We start from the raw sequence: 18,017 nt of genomic DNA, 5'->3' as shown, positions 1-18,017 counted from the left end.
GACAAGGGAGCTGGCAGGCACCATTTTTCTCCCCTCACCTCCCAGCATAAACATAGAGACCCACCTGAGGGGGCACTGCACAGACACTACCTAACCAGTTAGCAGTGCATGATGCCCACAAGTTCCCCTGAGGACTCCCCACTCCAAGCCAACTAGCCTCGGCACCCCTGGGCTCAGAGCAAATTTTGTTAGTGCACATATCATGCCAAGCCATTGTGTTGCACCCAACCACTACCTTGTGTGGCGCTCAGCTGCTGTGTGCCCAGCTGCCATGCTGCACCCAGCCATGAGCCCCCAGTCACCATCACATGCTGGACACGGCCATGCCAAACCCTCAACTGCCCTGGCCCCCAGTCCCCAGGCAATGAAGCACTTCAGGGAATCCAACATAGGACTAGTGGCTCAGTGCACATTTTACTAACACCATCACCCCATTCCCAAATTCCCTGGTGGACATACCCCCTCAGACCTGGCCTGCCGGGATCCCACTCAGGGCCCGAAGAGAGTAAGCACAGCCCACAACAGTCAGAGAGTCAGTGCAGACAACTGTGCTGAAAGGAAAATTGACTCGGACACAACAGCAGGGCATAATCCACACACATAAGAGACTCTCCTGATGTGCCAGCTTCTGGTGAACAGGGAACACCGCACTGAAGGACACTGCAGGATCTCTTCTTCATAAAAGCACTGCTTTCAAGAGCAGAAGACATTCCTGACTTTCTTAACACAGAAAAACAGACAGAGAGCCAGACAAAATGAAGAGACAGAGAAATTTATCCCACATGAAAGAACAGGACAAGTCTACAACCAGAGATCTAACCAAATAGGACAAGTCCGCAAACAGAGATCTAACCAAACAGTCTAACCAAACAGGTAACATATCTGATAGAGAATTTAAAGCAATGCTTAAAAGGATACTCAGTGGATTTGAGAAAAGAGTGGAAGACATGAGTGAAACTCTTAACACAGAAATAAGGAATAACACAGCAGAGATAAAGTGCTCAATAAAATAACTTAAAATATGTTTGATGGAATGAACAACAGGCTGAAAGAAGCAGAGGAATGAATTAGTGGCCTAGAAGAATAATGGAAAGTAATCAAGCTGAACAAAAGAGTGAAAAAAGAATTGTGCCAAATGAGAATAGACTTAGAGAATGCAAACATAAGAACATAAACATCAAACATAATAACCTTTGTGTTATAGGAGTCCCAGAAGAAGAGAAAAGGGGGCAGAATATTTATCTGAAGAAAGAATAGCTGAAAACTTCCCTAATCTTGGAGAGGAAACATATCCAGATACTGGAGGCAGAGAGAACTCCCATCAAAATCAACAAGAGCAAACCTACACCAAGACATATTGTAATTAAATTTACAAAATACAGTGATAAAGAGAAAACCTTAAAAGCAGCAAGACACATGAAGTCAGTAACTTATTAGAGAAAACTCATAAGGATTTTTCAACAGAAACTCATGATATATTCAAAGTGCTGAATGGGAAAAATCTGAAGCCAGGAATACTCTACCCATCAAGGCTATCATTCAAAAAGAAGGAGAGATACATAGCTTTCCAAACAAACACAAACTAAAGGAGTTCATGACCACTACCCAGCCCTGCAAGAAATATTAAAGGGGACTCTTTGAGTGTGAAGGAGAGACCAAAATGATAGTATAAAGGTAGGAAATACAAAAGGAGTAAAAATGAATATTTCTGTAAAAATAACTCAAGGAACTAACAAAAAAGGATATAAAATATAACAACATATACCCTAAAACATGGAGTCAAGAGGAGAAAAGAATGGGTTCAAACCTAAATGACCATCAATTTAATATACACTGCTATTTCCAAAGAGGTTATATATTAACTTAAAGGTAACCGTATATCAAAAATCACAAATAGGGGCACCAGGGTGGCTCAGTCATTTAAGTGTCCAACTTCAGCTCAGGTCATGATCTCACAGTTTGTGAGTTTGAGCCCTGTGTCTGGCTCTGTGCTGACAGCTCAGAGCCTGGAGCCTCCTTTGGATTCTGTGTCTCCCTCTCCCTCTGCCCCTCCTCCACTCATTCTTTTTCTGTCTCTCTCTCTCTCTCTCAAGAACAAATAAACATTAAATTTTTTTAATGCAAATATGCAAAGAATAAAGAAAAAGAAATCCAAATATATCACTAAAGGGAATCAGCAAAACATGAAAGAAAGAAAGAATCAGAGAAATACTTTAGAAACAATTACAAAACAAATAATAAAATGGCAATAAATACATATCTACCAATAATTACTTTGAATGTAAATAGACTAAGCACTCTGAACAAAAGACATAAGGTGACAGAATGGATACAAAAGTAAGTCCCATCTATATGCTGCCTACAAGAGACTCACTGCAGACCTAAAGACACCTGTAGATTGAAAGTTAGGGGATGGAGGGACATCTGTCATAGTAATGGATGTCAAAAAGCCAGAGCCGCAATACTTATATTGGACAAAATAGGCTTTAAAACAAAGACCATATCAAAAGACAAAGGAGGACATTATATAATAATAAAGGTAACAATCCAACAAGAAGATATGACAAATGTAAATACTCATGAACCCAAAATACGAGCACCCGAATACATACAACAGTTAATAACAAACTTAAAGGTACTAATTGATAATAATATAATAATAGTAGGGGACTTTAACACCCCACTTGCATTAATGGACAGATCATCTAAACAGAACATCAACAAGGAAACAAGACTTTTATTGGCATAGTGTAACAGATGGATTTAACAGATACATTCAGAACATTCCATTCTAAAACAGTGGAATGCACACACTTTTCAAGTGCACATGGAATATTCTCCAGAAGAAATCACATATTAGCCAATAAAGCAAGTATCAATAAATTCAAGAAGATTGAAGCCATATTATGCATCTTTTTTTGACCATAATATTATGAAACTGGAAGTGAACCACAAGAAGACAATCTGGAAAGATCACAAATATATGGAGGTTAAATAACATACTACTAAATAATGAATGGGCCAGCCAGGAAATAAAACTAGAAATTAAAAAGCACATGGAAACAAATGAAAAGGAAAATACAATGGTCCAAAACTTTTTGTATGTAGCAAAGTGGTTCTAAGATGGAACTATATACAATACAGGCTATCTCAGGAAGCAAGAAAAATTGCAAGTGATCAACCTAACCTTACACCTAGAATAAACAAAGCCTAAAACCAGCGGAAGGAATAAAATAATAAAGATTAGAGTAGAAAAAAGTGATACAGAAACTACAAAAAACAATAGGACACATCAATGAAACCAGGACCTGGTTCTTTGAAAAAATCAATAAAGTTGATAAACCTCTAGCTAGAGTTATCAAGAAAGAAAAAGAGAGGGGGAGGGGACTCAAATGAATAAAATAACAAATGAGGGAGGAAAAATAACAACCAACACCAAAGAAATACAAGCAATTTTAAGAGAATATTATGAAAATCTCCATGCCCAGAAATTGGATGACCTTGAAGAAATGGATACATTCCTAAAAACATATATAGTACAAAAACTCAAATAGGAAGAAATAGAGCATCTGAACAGGCTGATAACCAGCAAAGAAATTGAATCCAAAAAACTCCCAATAAACAAAAGTCCAGGTCCAGATGGCTTCACTGGAAAATTCTACCAAACATTTAAAGAAGAGTTAATAATACCTATTCTTCTCAAACTATTCCAAAAAATAAGAAAGGAAGAAGAACTTTGAAATCCATTTTATGAGGCTAACATTTATCTGAAACCCAAACTGGATAAAGACACTACTAAAAAAGAGAACCAGAAGCCAATACCCCTGATGAACAAAGACGCAAAAGTCCACAATACTAATAAACTGAATTCAATGATACATTTTTTAAAAAAGCTTTCACCATGATCAAGTGGGGTTTATTCCTGGGTTTCAAGGGTGGTTCTATATCTGCACATCAATCAAGTTGATACTTCACATCAGTAAGATAAAGGATAAGACTCATGTGATCATTTGTTTTTTTTTTTAATTTTTTTAATGTTTATTATTTTTGAGAGACAGAGTGCGAATGGGGGAGGGACAGGGACAGAGGGAGACACAGAATCCAAAGCAGGCTCCAGGCTCTGAACTGTCAATACAAAGCCCAGTGTGGGGCTCAAACTCACGAACTGTGAGATCATGACCTGAGCCGAAGTCGGATGCTTAACTGACTGAGCCACCCAGGCACCCCATGATCATTTCTTTTTTAAAAATGTTTATCTGTTTATTTTGAGAGAGAGAGAAAGAGAGAGAGAGAGAGTGAGATAGGGGCAGAGAGAGGGAGAGAGAAGCTTAAGTAGGCTGTGAGTGCAGAGCTGATATGGGGCTCAGTCTCACAAGCCATGAGAGCATCACCTAAGCCAAAATCAAGAGTTGGATACTTAACTGACTGAGCCACTCAGGCGCCCTTCATATGATCATTTCAATAGATGCAGAAAAATCATTTGACAAAGTACAACATCTATTCATGACAAAAAAAATCAACATAGTAGGTTTAGAGGAAACATACCTCAACATAATAAAGGCCATATATTAAATACCCACAGCTAACATCATCTTCAGTGGAGAAAAACACTAAAATCAGGAACAAGAGAAGGATGTCTACTCTCATCACTTTTATCAACACAGTACCTACCACAGTCCAACAAAAAGAAATAAAAGGGATCCAAATCTGTAAGGAAGAAGTAAAACTTTCACTATTTTGCAGATGACACAGTTCTATATATAGAAAACCCAGAAAGACACCATGAAAAACTGCTAAAACTGACGAACAAACTAAGTAAGTTCACAAGACACGAAATCAATGTACACAAATCTGTTGTGTTTCTATACACCAATAATGAAGCCGCAGAAGGAGAAATTAAGAAAAAAAATCCCATTTGCAACTGAACTCAAAATAGTAAAATACTTGGGAATAAACCTAACTAAAGAGGTGAAAGACCTGTACTCTGAAAAATACAATGAAAAAAAATTGAAGATGACACAAAGAAATGGAAAAACATTCCATGCTCATGGATTGGAAGAACAAATATGGTTAAAGTGTTTATACTACCCAAAGCAATGTATATGTTTAATACAATCTGCATCAAAATATCAATAGCATTTTCACAGAACTATAACAATTCTAAAATTTGTGTGGAACCATAAAAGACCCTGGATAGCCAAAGCAATCTTTAGAAAAGAAAGTAAAGCAGAGCACCTGGGTGGCTCAGTCGGTTAAGTGTCCGTCTTCAGCTCAAGTCATAATCTCATGGTTTGTGGGTTCAAGCCCCACATCAGGCTCTGTGCTGACAGCTCAGAGCCTGATGCCTGCTTCAGATTCTTTGTCTCCCTCTCTCTCTGCTCCTCCCCCCTTGTGTTTTATCTCTGTCTCTGGAAAATGAATAAATGTTTATTTTTTTTTTAAATAAAAAGAAAAGCTGGAAACATCACAATTCAGGATTTCAAGATATATTACAAAGCTGCAGTAATCAAAACAGTATGGTACTGGCACAAAAATAGACACATAGATCAATAGAACACAATGGAAAACCCAGAAGTAAACCCGCAACTATATGACCTTAATCTTCAACCAAGCAGGAAAGAATATCCAATTGGAAAAGGACAGTGTCTTCAACAAATGATATTGGGAAAACTGGACAGCAGCATGCAAAAGAATGAAACTGGACCACTTTCCTACACCATATACAAAAATAAATTCAAAATGGCTTAAAGTCCTAAATGGGAGACTTGAAACCATAAAAATACTAGAAGAGAACACAGGCAGTAACCTCCTTGATGTGAGCTATCGCAACTTCTAGATATGCCTCCTGGGCAAGGAAAACAAAAGCAAAAAAAGATTACAGCGACTATATCAAAATAAAAAGCTTCTGCACAGCAAACAACCAACAGAACTCAAATGGAACTTACTGAATGGAAGAAGGTATTTGTCAGTGACATACCCAATTAAGGCTTAGTATCCAAAAACTATAAAGTAGTAATACAGCTCAACACCTGCCCATCAAAAAAGACACTTGTCAGGATGAGCACTGGGTGTTACACATTGGGGATGAATCACTGGAATCTACTCCTGAAATCCTTATTGCACCATATACTAACTTGAATGTAAATTAAAATAATAATAATGAAAAAAAAACGGTTAAGTCTGGATAGAAGGTACAAATAGACATTTCTCAGAAGAAGACATCCAGATGGCCACTAGACCCATGAAAAGATATTCATCATTGCTAACCATCAGAGAACTGCAAATAAAAACTATAGTGAGTTATCACTTCACACCTGTCAGAATGGCTAAATCAACAATACAGGAAACAACAGGTGTTGGTGAGAATGTGGAGAAGGGGCAACCCTCTTACACTGTTGGTGGGAATGCAAACTGGAGCAGCCACTGTGGAAAACAGTATGGAGGGTCCTCAAAAAGTTAAAAATAGAACTTTATGATCCAGCAAGCACACTATTTACACTGTATTTACCCAAAGGATACAAAAACACTAATTCAAAGGGATCTGTGTATGTACCCTTATGTTTATAGGTGTATTATTTACAATAGCCAAGATATGGAATCAGCCTAAGTGTCCATTGGTTGAATAATGGATAAAGAACTTGTGTTGTATATATATGAATGGAATAATATTCAGCCACAAAAAAAGAATGAAATATCGCCATTTGCAACAACATGGATGGAGCTAGAGAATATAATGTTAATAAGCAAAATAAGTCAGAGAAAGACAAATACCATATGATCTCACTCATGTGTGGATTTTGAGAAACAAAACAAACAAGGGAAAAGAGAGAGACAAACTAAGAAACAGACTCTTAACTATAGGGAAGAGACTGATGGTTACCATAGGGGAGGTGGGCAGGGGATGGGTGAAATAGGTTATGGGGATTAAGGAGTTCACCTGTGATGAGCACTGGGTGTTAAATGGAAGTGGCAAATCACTATATCACACACCTGCAATGAATACAACACTGTATGTTAACTAACTGGAATTAAACACTTAAAAAAAAGAAAAGAAAACTGACTTTCCTAAAATTCAATTCCATTGAATTTCACATTTTTAAAAAAATCTAGTACGAAGTCAAAATCTAAAACTCTTCAATGATAGTCTCAGTCTTTCACATAATTTCAAACCATCTCAAGATATAACTATATATTTCTCAAACGACAATTTTTGGTGTGTGTGTGTGTGGACATGAAGAAATAAAATATTATTCACAACAGTAACTTTAAAAAGTACTTTCTTTTACTAGTGGCATAATGCATTTTTGATTTGTATATATATATATATATATATATATATATATTTAAGAAAGCATGCACATTTTATGGAAATGTTATATATTTTACATTCTTATTTTTCAAAACATCAAAATGCATTTATTTAAGGAAATGGAAACATTTTTCAATTTATCACTCTCCAAAACAACAAATAGAAATTGTGAAAGAAAAGCAATACCACCCACATTACTGTAAATTTGGTTAGCAAGAAGGCAGAGTTTTACAGTAATAGCTTTTAAGCAGATTATCTAATTTTAAAATAGTGCATATGCCACTTTGTGTGAAACCGAGATGGAAGAATACATTGCAGTTTGTTTAAATGCCTTTAGCAGTAAGGTTTATCAGTGATCAATTTAATTTTGCATTTAATACCGTTTTGCTAAATTCTTTCTCTCATTTTTTCATGATTTTTTTATCTCATTTTTGAAAGAACCATTCTTTGAAATGTTTAAGCCATCTTTGTCTTAATTTTTGTCTTTGTCTTACTCTTTGCCACTGACTCAGAAAGAAGTTACCTGTATCAGCCCCATAAAGACACCTACAGAAACCAATTTGTTGTCTATAGTTGCTTAGGACTCTGCTGCTGGATCTCCCAATAGCCTGCATAGTTCTGCTAAATTGAGAGGATCACCAATTTTTATTTGGGAAAAACAAGGGCAGGTCAGCAGTGATTGCATCCCACATTCAGAGTGGTGGCAATTAGGTTGTAGTGATTTGGCTGCTTATTTGATTGGAATTCTCAGTATGTGGTTTGGACAGAAACACATCAGCTCTTAGGAGTCCCTATTAGATGCATCTAATGTATTTTGACCAATTGTTGAAAGTGCCGGATGGCTGTTTGTTCAAAGCTACATTCAGCATGCATAAAAACTGTGTGAGTGCTTTTAATTCAATGGCATCAGACTTGCAACAAAATGGGAATACTTTGAGCTCTCTGGCCAGAAATTGTCTATCAGTACATTCATTTTTATTGATCCTTTGACCCAAAAATGCTTGTTCATCTCACTTCTTTCTCTAGTTTGAGCTTATTTTTCTGGACAGAGTTGTGGCAAACACTGAGGTTACTACTGTCTTTTACTTTTTCTATTGTAAATATATCTTCACTTTGAAACAAAGTCATTCATTACTGAAAGCAATGTGTATACCTTTGTAATTCTGAATTTGTACACTTTAACTAAAGGTAATTTAGGAGAATAGCATTAAATCTTGTGGACTTTTTCCTTCAAAATTGAAATAATTCAAATTTTGAAGTTCACATTTTAAATAACAGATGTCTCATATTTTTTGTTCTCCAAATAGACATAATAGTGTTTTGTCAATTGTTCAAATTTTGCCCTTTGCATTAATTCACATGATGATACCAAAGCAACGTTATCCGATTTGAGAAATCTCCCCAAATTGAAATGCTGAGCAGAAAAAGATCTTAGAATTCATGTAGTAAAATGTCCCCCACCCCACACTCTTCCTTTTCCCCCAGATAAGAAAGCTGAGAGTGGTAGAAACTTAGCAACTTTCTTTGGACATGGATAGAAATGACATCTTAATCCAGGAGTTTTAGTTTATGTATTTTTTTTAATGTGAGGAATAGTTCTTTTAGGTGGAAATTGAGAAAAATGTTCCTGAATTCCTGAGAGTAATTTAGCTTACTTGTGCTAGTCTTCCCAATTTTTCTTTTTTTTTTTAATGTTTATTTATTTCTGAGGAAGAGAGCGTAAGCAGTGGGGGAGCAGAGTGGGAGACAGAGGATCAGAAGCAGGCTCTGCACTGACAGCAGGGAGCCTGCTGTGGGGCTCAAACTCACAAACCTGTGAGATCATGACCTGAGCCGAAGTTGAATGCTCAACCAACTGAGCCACCCAGGCACCCTAATTCCCAATTTTTCTGTTTCATTTCTGTATAAACATGCACAGATGCTAGCCACTTGTAAATTTTACGTATTGGTAGCCAAAACTCATGAACCCTTCTTTCTCAGAAGTTTATTTTGCCATATCATGAAAATAATTGATTGGCTTTGGGAAAACGGACGATTTACATTCCTGCACTTTACATCAGAACTACATCAGAGTCTGCACTTAGTTTATTTCAATGCAAACGAGAGCTCCAAATTGTCAAAGTACAAATAGAGGGGTGACTTTTATTCGTAATTTTTATAAATTTTCAATTTTTTTACAATTAATCCCATTTTTGATTATTAGAAATTGTATGCATTATCTTAGGAAATCAAACTATAGAGATGGGAAGAATTTTGTGTCCATCAAATCCACACATATGTCCTTTTTATATAGCCTGTTGAAAATCACAGTGATATCGAGGTCAACTTTTTTCATAGTCACACACTTTGTTTTTTCTGGTTACCTAGACTGATCTTAAACAACAGCAGAACAAAGTATTGAGAATCAGTAAGAGCCATACTTATTAAAATAATCCAGAAGATCTAAACTAAAATCAGAGCCATATGAATGGAGAGGAGGAAATGTATGCAATAAATATTTTTTACCCATTATCAGTAAAGTGACGAAAGTGATACCCATATCATCAGAGTGATGATAGCTGTCTGTGGTGAATAAAAGATATATTTAAATTGTTTCCATCTAATTCTGCAACTGGGCATATATCTTTCAAGGTATAATGGTTAAGAGTGTAGACAGTCTGTTCTGATTCCAGCTCTAGTATTTATCGCTTGCATGAATTGATGTGTTTTTTTTTTTAACAAATCAAAGTTTTTATTTGCATGGCTAATTATCATCTGTACTCTTTGCAGCTTTCATATCCCTTTAACAGGTTCTAAGCTTTTGTTGCACAGGGAATAAAAGCTGCAACACTGCAAACTTCCTTCAACAGCCACTCCTACAACACCTAGACATGAAACCTGTAACTTTACTTCTTTGTGTATCAATTTCATTTTCAAAATGGTGATATTATTAATATCTTCATATGTGTTTGTAGAATACTTAAATCAGATATTGAAAGTGTCAGCCATAGAGAAAATGCTGAATTAAATGTTATCTAATTTATTGTTCGCTGAGATAGAGAATGCAGGAACAGATGAATGGAAGCAAGGTGATTGAAAATTTCCCAAGCTGAATTGTGAATGTCTTTGGCACATCCATGTATAAATGTCCAATAGTAAGTTTGGTATATATGTTTGGGGGCTATGCATTTGGGATTTATCAGTAATAGGCTATTTTAGGAAACATGGCTTTATATGAAGTATGGTAAGAAATGGTATAAAATGTGGGGCACCTGGGTTGCTCAGACATTTAAGCATTCAACTGTTGGTTTCAGCTCAGGTCACGATCTCATGTTTTGTGAGTTTGAGTCCTTCACTAGGCTCTGCACTGACAGTTCTCTGAAAGGTTCTCTCTCCATCTCTCTCTCTCTCTCTACCCCTCCTCTTTGTGCTCTATGTCTCTCTCTCTCTCTCTCTCTCTCTCTCTCTCAAATTAAATAAATAAACATAAAAAAAAAAAGAATGAAGAGTGCCTGGGTGGCTCAGTTGGTTAAGTGTCTAACTTTGGCTCAGGGCATGATCTTGCAGTTTGTGAGTTCAAGCCCCATGTGGGGCTCTGTGCTGACAGCTCAGAACCTGGAGCATACTTCAGATTCTGTCTCTCCTTCTCATTCTGCCCCTCCCCTGCTCACACTCTGTCTCTCTCTCAAAAATAAATAAACATTAAAAAAAAGAACGTGAAATTCAAAGAATGAAAGATGAAATGCTAAGGAAACATGAGATAACATGTAATTAATTAAGGAGGAATAATCAGAGTGATAGGAGGAAAGCTAGAGGAAAACAATGTCATAGAAGTCAGGAGAGAAGTTTTAAGATGGTAACAGTAGTCAGCAGAACCAAATGTTAAATAACACAGGCAAAATAACTGAAAACTTAATCGGCATTGGAATTGTCATTATGGAGATCATTGGCAACTCCAGATATAGCAGAGTCAGCACCAGGAATCTCTAAGGAAGTGTTTAAGTTATGAAGAGAACTTTGTAAGTGGAGATAGTAAAGGTTAACCACTTTTTTTGGGAGGGCATGACTGAGAAGAGGAGAATGGAGAAAAGTAGTAACTTTATAGAATATGAAGCTTACAAGTATTTCATTTCTTTGCTTTCTTTTTCTTTTGAGATATTGGAGCTTTCAAGTTCTCTTCAGTGTAATTATTTTGTAGATACTACAGCTGCAGTTTAACAAAACAAAATATCTTTCTGTATGTAAGATAATTGCCATGCTTCCCAACACAACACAGATTGTTGCTCTTTCAAATATTCTAGTCTGTTCTCATGCGAAACTTGTCTTGATTACACCATCCAGTAAGTGTAAAGTGAATGTATCGATTTCCTATTTAAAAAAATTCTATGCAGTTCATGGAATCCTGGTCAAATTTCTTAAACATATATAATATCTTCTGCTGATATTCAGTATGGTTGACTCACACCTTATGGGTGCCATCTGATGTGATGCTGAAATTGTGACAAAATTGGTGTTCACCAAGGAAATGAGCCTTAGAACTGTTAGTAATGCCTATCAGTCAGAAACATCAGTGAGTTAAGCATGGTGGTAACACTGTAGTCACCATATAGCTGTCAACAAGCTACCATTTGTGAGTCCCACATGTCAAGGAAAGGTATGCAAATCTGCCTTAGAAAGCAGAAATGTCACTAATGTGTGCACACTGTCAGCCCTAACCTGCCCTGGTTCTTATCAAAAGAATTAGTATATTAGTACGTGTTTTTGAAGTATCTATTTCTGGATTGTTATTTGGAAGATATGCAAAGTGAGTAGCAGTGAGTGTGCTGCTAGCCACCAGGTGTGAATGCCTGACATTGTAGCTTATGTTAGACCTACATGCTAGCAAGAATCTGAAATAATCATTGGTAAAGCATATTCCATCCCACAATTTACATGAGCACATGTCTCTTCCTACCTTTTAAATGCAGACAAATGAAGATCTAGGCTGTCTTATTCTTGGACTATGCTCTACAGTTCATCTTCAGAAGCATACTGTCTTGCCGCTATATACTCACTAATCCTTTTCCAACCCAAGTTTGTAGACAAAATAGATTACTATTATTAATAAAGAAGCCACAGGGACACCTGAGTGGCTCAGTTGGTTGAGCATCTGACTTTGGCTCAGGTCCTGATCTCACGGTTTGCCGGTTGGAGCCCAGCATGGGGCTCTGCGCTGATACCTAGGAGCCTGGAGCCTTGCTTCAGATTCTCTTTCCCTCTCTGCACCTCCCCCTCTTGCACTCTATCTCTTTCTCTTAAAAATAAATAAACATTAACAATTAAAAAAAATAAAGAAGCCATTAATTATGAGTTTTATTAATAAGGAACTCAGATTGTCAGAGTTGCAAAAAAGAAGATATTGAATGGAGGAAAAGGACTGTTGGGCTGGTCTAGAGTTTTCAATTAGCAAGATAGTGAAAATGCAGGAAGACTAGTAGGGTTTTAGTTATTGGGTGTATGAAGATGTTGACCTGAGGCCAACCCAGAAATGGAAGCAGGAAGAGGGGACGAGACTGATATAGACTAGGGGAAGGGTCAGAGGCAGGAACTTTATAGTTATGCTGAAGAAATGATTTAGAGGAAGGAGTGGAGGTTGGATAATAAGGAGCAATTGTAAGAAAGAATTTCAGTGAGATACAGAGTTGGTTTTAGCTTTACCTGTGGATTGAGGCCAATTGCTTACATGATTATATTTTACAATCTTTTATGAAAGCATTATCTTATATTCATCTTTTCATTACACATATGTTTTATTAGGGAATGTATCTTTAATATCTGTTCACAGAATTATACCAGATACTAAACAACTTTTAAAATAAGTATACATACTCTTTAAAATTTTGACTTTTTTCCTATTACTGTCTACCTTTATTACCCTCAGAAATTCCCTCTTTTCTATAATTTATTATAGAACAGAAAGTATACTTTATAAATTTTCCCCTTTCCAGTGTTATGAGTCTCCTTAACTACTGGTGTTTATAACATATTTTAAAAGCTGCTTTAGTGTTCTAATATTTAAAATCAGTGACTATGGGATAGGATTTAATTTGCAACATCCATGGTCAGGGAATTTTTAAAAATGATTAGTGCATACAAGGAATGGTAAATTAGCTTCAAATTTATAATGTCAGATCTTTTGTAAATTATTTAAAAAGCCATGTAAATAATGGGTCTAAACACAAACAGCATGTGTTTTAAACAACATATTTGATCTGGAGTGTGTGTTTTTGAGTCTATTATTCACTTTTTCTGTGAAAATTAAAAGCAAACAATGAAGTGTCAGAAAATGATAACAATACAACACAAAAGAAATACAGCAAAAAGAAACAATAGGAAACCCAATATCAAAGAGCAAAGGAAAAACCCAAGCTCTTCTAAGAATAACTTGAGTAACATTGGGCAGTGATTCAACATGCTTGTGACACATTTTTCCTAACCTTTAAACGGGGAGGATTCTGTCAAAGATATCTACTTCAAAGTTAAGTGCATACTATAAATCTCAAGAAAATGTTTTTATAAGACTTATAATAACTTGTGAATTAGCTTTTAGAAAGAAAGGGTTAGAGTATCCTCTTGCATAATTTTGAATACCACCATTATTAAATATTGCTTTATTCTATGAAATGTGCATACTTTAGTGGAAAGGGCCTCTTTAGGGAAATGTGAAGTTTGTAGCACTAAAAGCTCAAAATTATATGCAGGTCTCACACATTCTGTATCTGTTAATGGAAATATAAAAATGGTTAAAATGTTCAAGAACAGAGAGGTAAAGGTACAAATCAAATTAAAAGCTATTTTAAATGTTAAAATTAAATGGCACAATTTAAATTCTAATATCTTACAAAAAAAGTGTTAGAAATGTTTAGTGCCCATGTAACTATTTAAGAAATTTCATTTCTTTTTCCTAAACTCCTTAATATATTCCTACATCTAGACAAAAGGTTTATAACTTTTTGGCACATTTTCATGAACTAATTTACTCTAAGACTGCCTGGGGTATATTGGGGAAGGGGTATGAACAGTACAATCCTTTAGGAATTGCTACTGATTTTTGAAAAATGTCAGTTTCACATTTTGACAATATATAAACTATCTTTCTCATTCTTTCCTCCTGGCATTCTCTTCCCCTTTATCTAGCATGTGTGAATTGTAGACGCAGGTAGCATATCATTGAAGTTAGAATGGAAGGCTCTGAATCCGACTGCCTGCATTTAAATCCCATCTTGACCACTTACAGACTGGCAGGCTTTGGGGAAGTAACTCAAAATTTCTCTGCTTCACGTTCCAAAATAAAGGGAATCAACAGTAGTTTCTTCCTTCTTACTTTGCATTTGATCATGAAAAGAAATGGTCAATGTAATGTGCATACAAGACTTCTGGCACATGGTAACTACTCAATGTTATTTTGCTTAGGTTCTGTAGACCCTACATTGTTCAGAAGTTTAGCAAAAGGTTATAGCAATATCTTATAAGCTTTTAACAGTACCCATTGAAAGCAAGTAGAAAAAATTAGTTCTGATACAATTTTCTATCAGTCTTGAACAAGAACTATTTGTTAAATTGGACAGACTAGCAGTCACTCAATGGAGTTTTTCACACTAATCATTGCATATATAGTGTGTAGTAGCAAGACTCACCAATTAACTAAGTAATGAAAACATGTATGTATTTTCCCATCTAAGTAGCTAGAATTCTACTATATTCTGACTTTCTGAATACATACAGAAGTATAGAGCATGACTTCAGTTCCAGTGATCTAAAACGTAGTTGAGGAAAGAAGGCATATATGTAAAAATGTGTGATGAAGTAGATATTAGAATTGGAACAAGCCTATGAATGCAAAATAAATTATGGCTCCATAGATTAGATGTTTAGATTTTGGTTTAGAAGGCATGAATGATGGAGGCACCCGGGTGGCTCAGTTGGTTAAGCATCTGACTCTTGATATCGGCTTAGGTAATGATCTCACTGTTTGTGAGATCAAGCCCAGGGTCAGGTTCCACACTGACAGTGCAGAGCTTGCTTGGGTTTCTCTCTTTCTCCCTCTCTCTCTCTGCGTCTCCCCCAAGGTGCCCTTAAAACTCACTTTTCTGTGGACAGTAAATGGCAGAAATTTTGCAGATTTCTCCTCAGATCTCAGGAGCAAATGACCAGATAATCATTAAATAGTTCATGGAATCACTGATCTTTGTTACTGATCAATTCTATGTTGTTAAATGTGTAATTTTAACTTAACTATTTAATTGTATGTGATTTTTCTTTGAGCTGTGATTATCTGGTAAATATTCAGCTATTCACTTGTGTATTTTCTATCCTGATACATTAAAAGTTTTTGATGTACATTAGTTATGACCTCAAATATTTTATGTTTAGTACTGTGCTGTTAATTTGAAAATTGTGAACTTTTCTAGAGTACAACAGTCTCTTGGATGTGGGATAACAGTTTTATAGATAATAAACATAATTTGATAAGCGGTGCTTTCGGAATCTATGAGAAAACATATCTGAATAATGAGTAATATAATAGAAAAAAGTTGTGAGTGGTTCATTTTTTATGCAACATGAAAGAGAAAAAAGATTTAAAGATTATATATATATATATATATATATGTGTATATATATATATATATATATATATATATATATATATATGAAGATCATATTATGTTTTAATAAGGTAAGTTGTCTTTTAAGAAAAGAAAATGGGTTTGTGGTTAATCAAATTAATATCTTCTAGCATGAAATTTTATATCAGAGAAGTATTTAAGAATCGTATTCATTCTTTAAATGTGATGGTTATAATACTTTATATTAAAGCAACCCTTTTGATGGCATTATTATTTAGCATTAATTAGTCAATTTTATTAATCTATAAATTGTCTATTATTGCTCTCCTTTTTCATCTCATCAGCTGACTTAGATATAGCATCTAATAGCTACCAAAAAATGTGAATTCACAATGTGTTCCTCCTCCCCCCCCCCCTTTTTTTTCCTTTTAGGGAAATCCTGAGGGGTTTGACACTTTTCATCCTCCAGCCATTAATCATCCTGTAGGGAAAGGCTATACCTTGGTAAGTCACACTCATTGGAATAGCTCTTTTTAAACCTGTTTGACTTGATTGTAATGCAGAACAAGGAGGACTAAAGTCATGCTAACATCATTGCCTGGGTAAATAAAGACTTCTTTTCAAACAGAATTTGTAACATCAGGATTGGGTTTTATTTTTAACCAATCTACTAATAGGAGTACTATTAAAGCCTGCAGTTGTAAAATTAAAATTATATACAGAATGCACACTAGTAGTTTTTTAGTCTCTAATTGTGGTGGTATTACTTATATATATTTTGTTAATTTACAGCATGACCCACAAGCAGTAGTTGAATGAGCATCAATGAATAAGTCTGAGGCTGCAAATAAAAGCTAATAAATTCTATCAGTTTTGGTAATACATAATAGTTATTTTGCATGTTGAAATTCAATTTTAAAGTTAAATAATTCTTATGTATTTTATGCCATAAAATCAAATACATGTTTTTGTTTCAATTTATTATTATTGTTTTCTACCTGTAAATGGCATTAATGTATCCTAATATCATGTTTCTGAACAACCCTCACCTCAATTATCCAACTAAGTTTTTTTTCTTTCTCTATCTTGCGCAAACGCGCGCGCGCGCGCGCGCGCACACACACACACACACACACACACACTCACACTCACCCATTCCTTAAAATATCAAACTTTATTTCATATGTTATACTTAGGTTTAAATTTATGTGCTATGTTTAGGTCAAAATTAATTAATCTGAACTTTTCCAATTTCTCTAAACTTCAGTTTTTGATGTATTTCTCATGTCCTCACATGCTTTGTAGCTATGACCTTCAAATGTTTTTGATGAAACAATCCATAAATTAAAAATATTAAATATACACTCCAAAATAGGCACATTATTTGTAAATTACATTAATTTATTGCTATCTTTAGAAATACAAATAATGGTAAAAATATGAAATGCTCCTAAAATAAAGTTTTAAAAGATACAATGACAATGTAAGTATTCTCTCTATGTATATTATATATTGTCTCTCTAGATATCCTTTGCTTTTTCCTATTTCTGTATACTCCTAGAAGTTATGCTGGGTACTCAAAGATTCTAAAAAACCTCATTTTAAGCATGATTTTGTATAGATACATGGTATACTGCAAGTCAGTGAGTGTGTTTATACATTTATATACACAAATGTGTGTGTGTGCATGTGGATGATTTAGATAGGACTGGCTGGCTCAAGATTTTGGGGTGGCTTAGAGTCACAGCCAATGATCTTATCTGAGTATTCCTTTTCTGGTAAGCATAAGGAGTAAAATAACTCAGAGGGTCTGTTATAGGGAATCAAATAGCCAAATAAATAGGAGGGATACCTTGTGTCGTATGGAATACCTCAAAAGATATCTTGTCAAGTTGATATCTTGGCAAAAATAGATTCACACCACTTATTGTCACTGTATGATAGAATTCCTTAGTTACACATAGGCTTGCCATTTTTTTTTTTCTCAATAAGGTCCTCAGTGGTGAGCCATCAGGTATCATACTATGAAGAGATGAGGGGAGGATTAAATGGTTAGAGTGAAAATCATTTAATCCTTATTATTTCTCCATATATGAACCAACAACCCCATAAGAGTTGTTTTT

General features: G+C 35.3%; 1 long non-coding RNA gene across 1 annotated transcript in view; it reads left to right on the top strand.

Moving 5' to 3' along the window:
* The window catches only part of LOC132663485 (uncharacterized), a 670,744-nt gene that overhangs the window by 572,513 nt on the left and 80,214 nt on the right, over positions 1 to 18,017 (top strand). Inside the window, exon 3 of the long non-coding RNA XR_009603071.3 lies at positions 16,327 to 16,398. This is a non-coding gene — a long non-coding RNA (uncharacterized LOC132663485). The remainder of the gene's footprint in view (positions 1 to 16,326; positions 16,399 to 18,017) is intronic.

Source organism: Panthera onca, chromosome D4, assembly GCF_046562875.1.
Source record: "Panthera onca isolate mPanOnc1 chromosome D4, mPanOnc1 haplotype 2, whole genome shotgun sequence".
NCBI classification, from domain to species: Eukaryota; Metazoa; Chordata; class Mammalia; order Carnivora; family Felidae; genus Panthera; species Panthera onca.
This window is presented reverse-complemented; position numbering and strand designations above follow the sequence as displayed.